This window comes from Gorilla gorilla, chromosome 9 (assembly GCF_029281585.2).
Source record: "Gorilla gorilla gorilla isolate KB3781 chromosome 9, NHGRI_mGorGor1-v2.1_pri, whole genome shotgun sequence".
In the NCBI taxonomy this organism is placed as follows: Eukaryota; Metazoa; Chordata; class Mammalia; order Primates; family Hominidae; genus Gorilla; species Gorilla gorilla.
Window position 1 is genome coordinate 21,291,512 of NC_073233.2, and position 13,400 is coordinate 21,304,911.

Genomic DNA, 13,400 nt, shown 5'->3' on the forward strand with positions numbered 1-13,400 from the left:
ACATAAATATCTAATGTTTTGTTTCCAGTTTTAGTTTGGGTACTTTTCATTATACTTATGTGTTGATATCTTTAGAACATAATCTTACAATTAGGTTTATAGTCAAACTAAAATCTCCCTGGGTTTGCTTGTGGTAAGGCTACATAAACAGTGGTATAATAAACATCCCTTTCATACAGTATTATCTGTGTCTGAAATAATTTCCTTGGTGTAGTTTTCCAAATTCAGAATTATTAGATCACTGCCAGATCACTAAGCAGAACCCCCATTTTGGTACGCTGCTACTTGGATTCGATGCCCCCCACCCCCCTACCCACAAAGAGAAGTAATACAGTTCTCTCTGATAATAACCGAATACACAGCAGGCTAGCAATCACTTTATTTCCTTTTTAAGTTCTCTCTTAATAGCAGCCCCTTTAATAGAAGGCTTTTGGCTGTCTCCTTCAAAAACCATAATCTCTGTACAATTTGGAACACTCCAGTTAATTAGAGATCTTTAAACTGTGCCAAGATACAGAAAGGACCAAGCTTTAAAAAATATTGTCTTCCACATGGATTGGTCTAAAAGCAGTGTTTTAACCTAAGCTCTGAAATACAGTTTTACAGTAACTATTATCTTAGGGCAAATGAAAATTTTGAAAAAATGCATTTTGACTATGTGACATATTATTCAATTTCAGAGCTTCATAATATGCTCTCAGCTATGAATCTAATAATATCCTAGAACTTACATATAAATTTAAAATCAAATTTAAACCACTTATGTTTTCTTTGTAAAGATTTGTGTGTATGTATGTGTGCATGTGGTGTGTATTCTGGCAATAGTGGTATTAAATTTCTGAAGAGAACAAAAATGTGTTAAAAATATTATATAAGTAATCCGCTCAGAATTTTTCAAAATATATTAGAAAATAGAACCTCTATCTTCTAATTAAATATTGAGAATTAGCCATTACTGCCCAAATAAAAGTTGTGAAAATAGTTAAATACCAAACTACAAGTAAGATAGTTATGGAGGTAATACATTTACTATTTATTTTTATTTATTTTTTTTTTGAGATGGGGTTTTGTTCTTGTTGCCCAGGCTGGAGTGCAATGGCGCGATCTCGGCCCACTGCAACCCCCGCCTCCCAGGTTCAAGTGATTCTCCTGCCTCAGCCTCCTGAGTAGCTGGGATTACAGGTGTCCGCTACCATGCCCGGCTAATTTTTTGTATTTTTATTAGAGATGGGGTTTCACCGTGTTGGCCAGGCTGGTCTCAAACTCCTGACCTCAGGTCATCCACCTGCCTTGGCCTCCCAAAGTGCTGGGATTACAGGCGTGGCCACCGCGCCCAGCCATACATTTACTATTTAAACAGTTCTTAAAAACATATAAGACAACCTTTGAAAATCAAAGAAATTATTAAACAAATGCCATGAGTAGATATAGAATTCATTAAAGAGGAATTAACAATGGGTAAACAAACATGAAAAGGCACAACTTCACTCACAATAAAAAACGCAAAATAAAATATCTCTGAAATTCACAGCAGCTTAATTCAGAAAACCCAAAAACTGGACGTAACCCAGGTATATATCAACAGGAGAATCAATAAATAACTGGGTATATTCATGCAATGGAATACTACTAAACAATAAAATGGGGGAGGAAAATCTGCTGGTACATGAAACAATGTGGAAGAATCTCAAAAACATGCCAAGTGAAAAAATGTATATCTCAAAGCGTACATACTGTATCTGTCCATTTACATGGAGTTCTGGAGCTGCCTTTAGTAAACTGTGATTTTAAAAAATTGAAAATGGTATTTGCCTCTGGGAAGGTGGGAGCAGGTATTGGGGGCAGGGTTTGATGGAAAGGGGTATGAGGCAACTTTTTGGCATAATGGTAACATCCTGTATTTTCTTGTAGGTTTATATTTTGTAGGGGTATGCATTTTTCAAAACCCATCAAACTGTGTACTTGAAATTTATGCATTTCATTGTATTGAAACTTCTTCCCTAAAAAGGACCAGCAAGCAAACATTGAACTCTATTTAGGATATGCATAGTAAAGTGTGTAGGGTGAAGTGTCCTATTGAATGCAACTTACTTTGAGATAAGTTAAAAACAATACACATTAATGCATATACAAAGGGATGAATAGATATCTAAATATGTGTTAAAGCAAATACAGCAAAATTTTAAAGTCTAGGTATGGGGTACATGGGTATTCATTGTACAAGTGCTTCAACTTTTCTGAATTTTTCAGTTTTTTCTTAGTAAATTGCTGACAAACAAACTCTGAAGTACTATTTTGCCTATTAAATGAGAATAATATTTTAAAAAATATAATAAGCCGAAAAATTTTTAAACCCACAATAAAGGCCATGATGCCATGAAACAGATACTCCCTTGTCTATTGATATTTGATATTGATACTAAAATATCTAATGGATTTTTTTGGGAGAACAATTTAGCAATTTCTATCCAAAGTCACCAAAATGGCCTACCTCATCTAATAATTCTATATATAATCTACACCAGGAAATAATCTCAAACATGGAAAACTCTGAATAAAGAAAGATATTCATTATAACATTACTATACAAGAATAAGTTAGAAACCTAACTGACCAAGAATAAATCAATAGATAAATTTGTATCTCCTGTTGTCACAGAAAATTTGAGGTTCTGGTAATAAAATTACGTACAATCAAATAGTAAAATAGATATAGAAATAATGACTGATGAGGGAAATGAAATTATGAAGTAAAATACATCTTGAAATGCCCTTGAAATATTACACATAGTTAAAAGGCATAGCTATGAAGACAACGCAGTTTCACTGAAAATGTCTGTGATGTGATAGGTACAAAGTAGTCAAGTGTGTACACATACACCATAATTAGAGCTGTGTGAAAGTGGTACATGTCTGAAGCTGTTTGTAGTGGATGCTGTTGTGTACTGCCCAAATCTCACTTTCAGGACCGAGTCTTGCATTCCTCCAGCCTCACTGGAGTATGGTGGCTGACAGCTCTCAGATGAGTCAGTTTCTGAGAATGGCGCTCAGCCAGAGGGAATTGTGTTGATCAACTTCTAGATCCTTCCTGGGAAAAATTCTCATTGAATGCATGATTGAGGGCAGGGCCAGCTACATAATTTGCAAAGTCCAGTGAAAAATGAAAATATGGGCCCTCTTACTCCAAAATTACCAGGAACTTCATGACAGTAATAGCAGAGCATTAAACTAAGCATGGAGCCCTTGTGAGTATAGGGGCCCTGTGTGATTGCACAGATCATATGCCAGTAAAGCTGGCCCTATTCCAGTGAGGCATAAAGGGTCAGGCTTCTTGCCTGAAGCTGGAACAACTCTTGAAGTCCTAGCCCAGCTCTAGAGCTCCCTGTGAGACAGGTCTTTCCTGTATAGTTCAACTTTTCTTTCTGCCCATTCCTACTTTCTTCACTCCCTTATAGGTGTTGATACCAGGGATTCCTCCCAACTACCTTTTGGCACACAAATCTCCAACTAAGAGCTTGCTTCCCCTGGAATCTTACATAACACACTATTGTTAATGCAAAATAAATGAACATAAAATACAGGAAGAAAATACAGTAATTGTATAAGAATAATTTCTTTCTCTTCTGAATTTTAGTGTATATGCTCACATGACATTTAAAATAAAAAGAAGTTCCAATTTAAAAAACGATACTTTTAAGAAAATATACAAAAGAATTGAAAGCATAGATGCAAATAGATAATTGTACACCAATTTCATAGCAGCATTATCAACAATAGCCAAAAGGTGAAAACCACCTAAATATTCATCAACATATAAAATAATGAACCAAATGTCATATATACATATGCAATGGTATATTATTTAGCCTTAAAAAGGAATAAAATCCTGTCACATGCTACAACATGGTGAATACTGAGGACATTATGCTAAGTGAAAGCCAGACACAAAAGGACAAATATTGTAGGATTTTACTTATATGAGGCACCCAGAATAGGCAAACTCATACAGACAGAAAGTATAATAGAAGTTACCAGGGGCTGGTAGAAGGAATAGTGGGGATTATTGTCAAATACAGTTTCCATTTGGGGTGACGAACAAATTCTGGAAATGGATAATGATGATGATTTGCACAACATTGGGAATATAATTATTGCCACTGAACTGCATGATTAAAAGTGTTAAAATCGTGTTAAAAGGATTCTGTTCCTGCTTACAATTTCGAAAGCAACAGTAGCATATCACTCCCGCCCTAACAATGAGAAAAACCTGAATAATCTATAAAATCATAATTTTTTGGACCCACCAGAAAGCTGAAGTCACAAGGCAAACTGAGTCACAAAGTATACTGATTCGAAAGGGTAACAAGCTCCTCCAAGAAGAAATGGATCACATGAATTGCTTCAACTTTGGAAGAAGAGGTGGCACTTGTAAAAGCTGGTAAGCAGGGCTGGATTTGAGCAAATGCGTGTGTGGGCATCATCCAATTGGTTGAGAGATTGATAGAACAAAAAGATTGGGAAAGGTTGGATTCCTAGCCCTGTCAGATCCTATTTCAAGTTTAGATATGTTCTTTGTCCTGGATGTTTTTGCACTCGTTTTTATCATTAAAGACATTACGTTAAAATATTACTCTGGATTCCTGAGATTTTTGGCACCCCTTTACATTTTGCAATGGAAACAAGTGCCTCACTCATCTCACCCCAGTTCGGGCCTTCCAGGGCACCTTTATAGAGAAACTGATTTTGTTCACCAAATAAAACGAAGCTAGTCTTTGCCCCAGCAGTTTGCTTTCCCAGTTAAGGAGAGATCAGATATAAAATGTAGATGTGCTCTGGATTTATTCTTGGTTGAGGATTGCACCAGGCAGCAGCAACAAAACGATTTTGATTTGCTGAGTCTGAATCTAATTGATCCACACAGGTTTCCCTTTGCTGGCTATGCTTAGGTCTGGCCTGGCCCACTGGCTTCTGACAGGGTGGCTTTTATTTTGGAAGTCTGAGGACGCACTGGACGGTCGCCACATGGGGATTTCTGGTTGAGCAGTTTTCAGAGAATGAAATCAGTTCCTTCGTGCTTTTCCTGGGAGCATTTCCTGAGCGCTAGAAAAGTTCGCCTTTCTAGGCCCAGATCGCACAAGGGGCAAGCAAAGCGTCAAAACAGCGCCCCCTGTCGGCCGCGAAGGCGTGGCGGCCCGCGGACCGGCGGACCCCGGGGCATACCAGCTGGCGGTGTGCACAGGCCCAGGGGCCCCACGACCGCGGGTGTCGGGACCGTGGGCTCCACTCAGGAACCCACCGAATCCTTCGGCCTGGCCAGGCGGGGGGTCTTCTTCCCAGTCCGCGGAAGCCAGGTCCGGGAGACGGCGGGGCTCGCTGTGCCTCCGGACCTACACTCTGCTCGGGGGCCCGATTTCTGCAAAGCGTCCACTTGGAAAGAAGTTTCACTTGCAGGGAAGGCGGGTGTACACAATGATGGTCCGTGTGTCCGGGATGTGAATGCCAACGAAGACTGCGTCCGTTGGTGGAGTGTGCGCGGGTCCTCCGTGAGGGTGCTTCTGGCAGTCACAGTTCACGAGTTAGCGAGAAGATGGCTGGGAGGCGGCGAGCCCCCGCTCCCGGGGCGCGCATTTCGAACTCCATAGGTATGGGTGAGTTGGTTAGCATTGGATAAGAGTGCTTGTCCTTATCTGAGTACAGACACCTGGTAACCTTCGGGCCTGCAGAGGCCCCTGTGCTCCTTTGGAGGGCGCTGCAGGACGGGCTGGGTTGCATCCGGGCCTTTACCCCAGGTAGCCGGCAGCAAGTGAACTGGCCTGGATTGGCCGGCCCAGGGCACCTCCACACACAGAGCCCCGCAGCTGTGCAAAACGGTATCTAGAGGGGCTGCCCTCGCCCTGGTGAATGGGCAGGAGGAAGGCGTGTGTGTGTGTGTGTGTGTGTGTGTGTGTGTGTGTGTTCGGGCGCGCGTTGGGGTGCAGCCGGCCGGTCGTAGGCTGCGGTGAAAGGTGGCTTGTTATTCTGGGCACCGCAAAGGGTTTCACTTCCCCTGGGTGAGCCTTCTGGGGGTGCTGTCTTGGGCAGAGCGCCAGCCCCAGTGGTACCACTGCTGGGGAGCCCGCTGGGGTCCGAGTCCGCCCACTGTGGGGCTGTTGTCTGTTCTTGCCATTAGCCCCGCACGTTCTCTGCATTTCCCCTGGTCTCTTCCCTTTGATCTGGAGGCGCTGTTTCAACGGCTGTCAGTCTCTAGAAGGGTAAATTCGGTTCCGGTCATTCTTCCAGTGGGCCCTTATCCCTAATCCTCCCTCTTCTCTCGCCTGCTCCCTCGGAGGCGAGCTCCCTGTCTGGGGCGGTCACGGCGCCGCGGCGTACCCTGCGCGCGGAGAGGCCCACTTCGGTGGCAACCTGAGCTGGGTCCAACACTACGGTGTGTGCCCCTTGGGGAACAGTCCCTAAATCAGGGCAGGGCAGCAGGCGATCCCAAGGAGATGGGTTTGTCCAGGGGTTTGGCCTTCTAGAGAGGCATGAGGCACCCGCATCTACGTTCAGGTGAAGCTGCGGAGCTCAGTCCCTACAGACAGCCGGGCTGTCTGAGAGCAAGAGCCTTGGGCTGTGTACCTGTCATTAAATGTTCCTGGGACTAGGAAGTGCAGAGCAAGTGTGTGTGTGTGTGTGTGTGTGTGTGTGTGTGTGTGTGTGTGTGTCTGGGCTATTGAAATAACGACCTTGCCCCGGGAAAGATAACCCCAGCTGTCTAAGTGCCTAAGGAGGGAGACAGTGAGCCTGCCTTCTTCAGCCATATTGGGCAGAAAGCCTTCCTGGTAGACTAGACCCACAGGATGGGACTAAGGCCCTTCAACCCCAAGCGGAACCCGGCACCCTCAGGCCTGGACATCTCTCTCTGCTCTGTCAAGCTTCCAAACCGTTTACATTCGTGAATGCCTTCAAACTTGAAGGCACCCCATTGGGGCAATGAGGCCTAGATAGTGTCCAGTTACTTGCCTGAGGTTACACAGGAACAGAGGCAGCACAGGAAACCTGGCCTCTAGCCACTCTGCCACACCAACCTCTTGGGGAAGGGCCCCAAAAGACACGAGGAACCCTAGGAGACACTCTAGAGAGCCCCCTGAACAAACGCAGAGCTGTGTGGAGCCTGGAGTTTTAAATTCCTATGAAGAACAAAGCCAAGGCAGACTACAGGAGGGGCAACTGAATCCCCCACCCCCCCAGCTCCACATGTTGTTCTAGGCCCTGGGGAAGGGTGCATGGAGAGATATTTCATGAGGAGGTGTGAAGGGATGGAAAGACTTGGAAAGGGGGCCTGAAGGCTGAGGAGACTTGGGGACTCCTAGTTAGGAAGTGCCTTTGGAAAAGCTATGGAAAATGGGCGGAGCCCGAGACATCCTCTAAAGAGTCCGCGATAGATGGGAAGAAGGATCTAGGCTGGTGGGCATGGTAGGGAAGAAAGCAGGTATTTAGGGCAGAAGCTCTGTGCAGTAATAATGAGTACCATGCTTTCGCCTTTAGATCCAGGTGTGAACATACCGAAAACTTAGCTGTAGCTGGCCTGGCCCCACTCACTAGAAGGTGAGAGAAACCCCTAATATACCAGGTTACCTCAAACGACTGAAAAAAGCTGTGACAGTGACCCCAGCTGGGGATTAACTGACTTGCCTAAAGGCAGCATCATTTTTCTTGTTACATAGAGCAAACAAAGGCTCCCAGAAGTTCTCCCGCTTGCTGGCTCTCAGTCTTGGTCCTGTGCCAGGCGGGCAGCCTCCAGGCAGCGCCATTCAGGTGAGACAGCTTGGAACCAGGGGCTCCTCTGCTCCCACTGCCCCTGGGACCAGGCAGCTCTGTGCCTCTGAAACCATGCATGGCTCCCGGTGAACCAATGCCCACAGGTGGACCCTGACCTCATGCCCTGTCCCCTGGGAGTCGCAGTGGCCACATCCTCAGGGGAAGAAGCAGATACCAGGAAGCCTGGCTGTTTATCCTGGGGAGGGGCAGGCAGGGACTCACAGCCTGCATTGGGTTTGCTTCCCCTCCACAGGTCTGCCGTGGAGAGCAGCCCAGACCCGGCCACACTCAGTGTGGAGGAAGTGCGCCTCCTGCTGGCTGCACTGGAGCAGGACTATGTGCAGATGAAGGCCAGTGAGCTGGAGCAGGAGCAGGAGACAGAGAGCTCCAGGTGAGGCTCCCCAAGCGCCCAGAACAGGGCCTCCTCTCCCCGCAGCATACCAAGAAGGCGGATCCCAGGAGGTAGGAGAGAGCACACTGGCAAGGGGTCCAGCAAGCTGATTTGTTCAGGAGGACTTGGAGCCCAGCCTTTCTCAGGCTCCAGGGGAGACAGAGGTCCCAGTGCAGCTGGAAGGACTGTGGTTAGACACAATAAAAAGCTCCGTTTCTGAAAGCTGTTAGGCAGTGAAATGCGAAGATGTGGAATCGCTCACTGTGAGAATTGCTCTTGCAACAATAGCTCTCATTAGATGGGATAATTGTGAAATACATGTACTTTGTTTAGTGCTGACTATGAGCTGGTTACAGTTGTAAATAGTTGACTGATGATTTTGATCCTCACAACAATCTGTGAGGAAACTAAAACAAGTAAGTTTAAGTAATTTGTTAAAAGTCATAAACTAGTAAATGGCAAAGCTGAGCTTTAAAATCCGGGTAGTTTGGCTCCAGACTCCATTTTCTTAACTAGTATTTCTACTGCTTCTAGTTAGTGAGTGTGTGAAGACCTAGCATGGGGGCTGGAATACAGTAGGTGCCCTAATGTGTTAGGAGGTTTTAGACTTGCTCTTTCTTACACTTTCTCCTTCAGTTTCAGTCAGTTCGATTTCTGATGGCTGGTTCTCCCCATTCCTTCCCTTTCTAAGGTGGAGAGTAGATCTCAGGTAGAGCAGCTGATCACCAGCAGATGGCAACAAAGACTGTCCAGATAAGAGCTAAGAGCTCTTTACAATGTGATGAATTAGTAGTTCATTTGTAAAAAAGAAAACTGAAATAGAACTCATGGAAATGTTTCTCATTTCTGAATAACCAAATACACAGGAAACTAAGTAAAATCCTTAGGCTTAATTGATGTTGAAATGCCCTGAGAACATTTGTTGACATCCAGAGTGATATTGAAAAGAACTGATTGAGGATAGTGAACATCTTCATTGTGTTTATAAACTCAGGAGGAATGGTCATTCAATATGATGTTAACAGTGGGATTTTTCATATGTATCTTTTTTCAGAATAAGAACATTCTTTTCATTCTAGTTTTCCGAGAGTTTGTATCAAGAAGGTTCTTAAGTTTTATCAAATGTCTTTTTAAAATCTATGTAGATGATCATATGGTGTTTCTCTTTGATTCTGTTAATGTGGTGAATACATTGAGTTTTGGAGGTAAAACCAATATTATATTCCTAAAATAAACACCATTTGGTCATGATCATCATTCTTTTCCACATTGATGATTTTTGATTTACTTTTCTTGTTTGTTTAGGATTACTACATCTATATTTATGACATATATTTGCTTGTATTTTGCCTTCCTGGTGATGTCCTTATAACTTTTTGTGGGATTCTACTAGTTTCATTAAATGAATTGGGAAATGTTGCTTCTTTCTTTTTTCTCTGAAAAAGTTTCTGTTTGATTAATTATATTTCTTCCTTCTTGGAGCTTCCTTTGTGAGAGAGATTTAAGTTATATATTTAAGTCTTTATCAGATACAGGACTATTCAGATTTTCCATTTCCTCTTGTGCAAATTTTGGTAGCTTGTCTTATATAAGAAACTTGTATATTTTATCAAAATTGTAAAAATTATTGGCACAAAATATTCATAATATTCACTTATTTTCTTTTAATGTCTTTAGGATCGCTAGTGGTATAACACTTTTTATTCTGGATGCTGGTAATATGTATTTTCTCTCTTTTTATCTTCCTCAGTTTTTCTAGGGGATTGTGAATTGTATTAATCTTCTCAAAGAACCAGCTTTTGGCTTTGTTGATTTTCTCTCTGCTATTTCATTAATTTCTACTGTTATTATTTTATTTTTCTCCTTTTTTGGATTTAATTTATGTCCTTTTCTTCTATCTTCTTTGGATGGAGGCTGAGGTAACTGATTCCCAACCTTTTGTTTTTTCAGATATATGTATTTAAAGCTATAATAACTTTTTAAAATAATGGTTTTTAACTGCAGCCCACGAATTTTGATGTCATATTTTAATTTCAATATTTCAATTGAAAAATATTTCAATTAAAAATGTTTTTTATTTTCTTTATGACTGCTTCTTTGATACATGGGTTATTTAGGTATATACTGCTACATTTCCAAATATTTTTCTGTTATTGATTTCAAATTTATTTTCACAACGGTTAGATAAATACTCTCAATGATTCCAGTTCTTGGAAATTTATTGAGAATTGCTTTATGATTAGCATATGATCTATTTTGGTAAATGTTCCACTTATCCTTCAAAGATTGTATATTTTGGAGGTGTTGAATGTAACATTGTATATAGGTTGATTGGGTCAAGATGCTTAATTGTGTTGTTAAAATCACATTGACACTGGCTTGTTTTTTTTTTTTTGAGACGGAGTTTCACTCTTGTTGCCCAGGCTGGAGTGCAATGGCGCGATCTTGGCTCACCACAACCTCTACCTCCTGGGTTCAAGTGATTCTCCTGCCTCAGCTTCCCAAATAGCTTGGATTACAGGCATGAGCCACCACGCCTGGCTAATTTTTGTATTTTTAGTAGAGATGGGGTTTCTCCATGTTGGTCAGGCTGGTCTCAAACTCTCGACCTCAGGCGATCCACCTGCCTTGGCCTCCCAAAGTGCTGGGATTACAGACTTGAGCCACCACGCCCAGCCATACCATATATTTTTTTTTAACTGCTTTTTCTATCAGCTACTGAGAGAGATAAGTTAAATTATACAATTATATACATTTGTCTAGTTCTCCTTCGGGTTCTTTATTTCTGTTGTATATATTTTGAAACTATGCTATTAGGTGTATTTAAAATTTAGGATTTTTTTTTCTCACTGTTTCAGATTTTGAAATATTCTTTATCACTAGTAATACTATGTATCTTAAAGTCTGCTTATTTGATATTATATAGCCACGCTATGTATATTATGTTAGTGTTTTTATAGTATATCTTCCCCATTTTCTAACTTTCATATTTATAAACAGCATATAGTTAGCATTTTTAAAGACAGCCCGACCATTTTCTTCCTTAATTGGAGTGCTTAATCCTTGTACATTTAATATAATTTCTGATATAGTTGAGTTTGTCTTCTACCTTCTATTTATTTTGCTTTGGTCCCATCTGGCCTGTTTCTTTATTTTTTTTTCTTGTTTTCTTTTGTGCAAACTAAGTGTTTTGTTCATTTTTTCAGTCTTTCTTTTCCTTTCTTTCTTTTGCTTTTCCTTAATTGTAGTAGTGACTTTGTCAAAACTTGCCAAACTATAAACTTAAATGCATTTAATTTTATGTAAATTATACATCAATAAAGTTGATTTTAAGAAAAGATAATAAAAGAATAAAATAGAATACATAAAGGAAAGGAAGAAAATTTAGATTTCTTTCATATGTTTAATTAAAAACATATCCCTTTCCATTATCTAATTCTCTTTATACACTCTCCATTGTGTTTATTCACTAATGTATTACTTCTACTTTAATGTCCATTTCCAAAATATTTTTTCTTTTATTTCTAATGCTTTCCTTGGTTTTGTAAGCTCCATTTTCATATCTTCCTGCTCTCTTTTCTCCAATAATATTATTTCTGAGTTATTTTGATCCCAATTTAAGTTGTTCTTTTGATCCTAATTTATGTTGCTCTTTTGAAACTTTTATTATTTTCTTAATTTCTTTTACCTTGTTTGTTTAGAATATTAGCATATAGTTTTTCCTATTTTGTGGGCATGTCTTTCTGGCTTGTTTTCATTGCTTGCAAGAATATTTTTCTGATAGTAATTTTGAGGTTTGACTAATTTTATTTCTGTTGCTTGTATTTTAGTAAGACAAGTTTTCCTGTACTAGAAGAGAAGACAGCCGGTGTAGCTTTCCTAGCCTAAAGGTTCTAGAGCATCTTCTTCTGCAGTTTATTTGAACTGTTAAAAAATACTGTGCTCTCTGAAATGGGCTGACTCTTCTCTCCTTTCCTTTTCTTTGCTCCTTTTGTTCCTGCTCAGTACAGGGGCTTTGTCCTATAACTAAGATTTGGGCCCAGAATCCAGATCACCCCAGCATTCTCTGACTTAATATGGTCCCCTTGCACTCCCTTGCAAATTTTAGTCTACAAAGCTCCTCCCAGTTTTGATTGATATTTTCCGGAAGAATATACCTGCAATACATATAAAAACAAAGCATTTCTAGTAATATCCAAGTCATATATAATAAATAAGGGAAAGAAGACTACCCAATAGAATAATGTATACAGGTTACAAACAGGCAATCTATAAAGGAGGAAACCTGAATGTGAGATAAACATATGGAAGAGTGCTTCATCTCACACATAGTTGGAAATGCTTAATCTCACCCATGATTGGAAACATATGGAAAGGTGCTTCATCTCACTCATAATTGGAAATAGAGTTTCATCTGATTTAGCACTAAAAACATTATAATTATCTCATATAATAATTACCAAATTAAAAAAAGGAATCAAATCTTGGCTTCTTTTAAAATAATTCTGAAAAAAGAAAGCCGGAAAATAAATCTGATGACAAGAGAAAATTGCATCTCTAGTGCTCTTTCTCTCTCTCTATTTCTGGGCCCTTGCTTATACTATTCCCACATCTCAGAATATTCTTTATCCATCTTTTAATCTAGCTAATTCCTACTCATCCTTCAGCTTTTATTTTAACTATCATCTCTTTCAGGAAACATCTTACTACCTTAGCTAAGATAAATGCCCTTACTATCTTATAAGATACGTGCAAGATGTATGTCCTTGGCATTTTATACTACCATAGCATTTTCCAAATATAAAAAAATACAAAAATGATGTCAGTTTTATACATTACCTTGGCTAGGCTATAGTACCCAGTTATTTAATCAAACACAAATCTAGATCTTTCTGTGAAAGTATTTTGTAGATGTGATTAACTTGTATAATCAGTTGACTATGTAAAAGAGACTATTTTCCATAAGCTGAGTGGGCTTGATTCAAGTACAGCCGTCCCTTGATATCCATGGGAGATGTGTTCCAGGACCCCCAGTGAATACTAAAATCCATGGATGCTGCAAGTCCCTGATATAGAATGGCATAGCATTTGCATATAACCTATGCATATACTCCCATATACTTTAGATAATCTCTAGATCACTTATAATATCTACTACAATGTAAATGCTGTGTAAATAGTTGTTACACTCTATAGTGTGGGGAATAATGACA

General features: G+C 40.5%; 1 long non-coding RNA gene across 1 annotated transcript in view; it reads left to right on the top strand.

The window, feature by feature from the left end:
* The first annotated feature begins 5,083 nt into the window (after positions 1–5,083).
* The window catches only part of LOC134759329 (uncharacterized), a 74,065-nt gene continuing 65,748 nt past the window's right edge, over positions 5,084–13,400 (top strand). Inside the window, exons 1-2 of the long non-coding RNA XR_010135437.1 lie at positions 5,084–5,641; positions 8,050–8,187. This is a non-coding gene — a long non-coding RNA (uncharacterized lncRNA). The remainder of the gene's footprint in view (positions 5,642–8,049; positions 8,188–13,400) is intronic.